The following is a 921-nucleotide window of genomic DNA, read 5'->3' on the forward strand; positions in this document are numbered from 1 at the left end:
GAAAAGTGAGATGGGGAATCGATTTAGGGTTTTAGTAGGGTTTAAGTATTCCTGTTCCAAATCGATTCGTCAATCGATGTTGTTAAGTTCTCTGCGCATGCTACGTCGATTGCTCAATCGATTAGGTTACCATTACTGTAGGGAGTTGAACGATCTCAATCATATTTGTCTCCAACGACTAGTAAAATTTTTGTAACAGTCATACTTCAAATCGATTCCCAAATCAATTGTCTTTTAATTACTAAATCGATGTCCCAATCGATTTCCATATCAGTTTAGGAAACTGCTCATCTCAGCATCGATTTCCAAATCGATTCCTTTAAGTGCAGGTTTTAAAATTCTGACTCAATCGATTTCCCAATCGATGCTCGGGTTAGAGTTTGGAAAAAGTTAACATCTTTGGATGTTCTGGGAAGAATAATCGATTATGAAGTCGATTCTTTAAACTCTTTTCCAATAACTCAATCGATTGACCAATCGATTGGATTAATGAATACTCCAGTCTTTATTGCTAGCTAAGATTAGAAAATCGATTATGCAATCGATTATCGTGTTTTCAATTATGACAATTAAAACATTGTGCATCATAAATCGATTATGCAATCGATTTTGTAATGCTGTTTTTCTATCTAGTCATAGGATAATCGATGTTTCAATCGATTTTGTCACAGGGACCAGATTTCATTGTGATCTCTAATTCCAAGTTTCATTCTAATAAAGAAGAAATTGTCCTTGGGTAAGGCTTTCGTGAAAATATCAGCCAACTGATCAGCTGTATTAACATATTCAAGCTTGATCTTACCCTGTTGATATTGATCCCTAATAAAGTGATGCCTAATCTCTATATGTTTGGTTCTAGAATGCATGACAGGATTTTTAGTAATATTTATAGCACTAGTATTATCACACATGATAGGCACA

The sequence above is a fragment of the Cicer arietinum genome, chromosome 1 (assembly GCF_000331145.2).
Source record: "Cicer arietinum cultivar CDC Frontier isolate Library 1 chromosome 1, Cicar.CDCFrontier_v2.0, whole genome shotgun sequence".
In the NCBI taxonomy this organism is placed as follows: Eukaryota; Viridiplantae; Streptophyta; class Magnoliopsida; order Fabales; family Fabaceae; genus Cicer; species Cicer arietinum.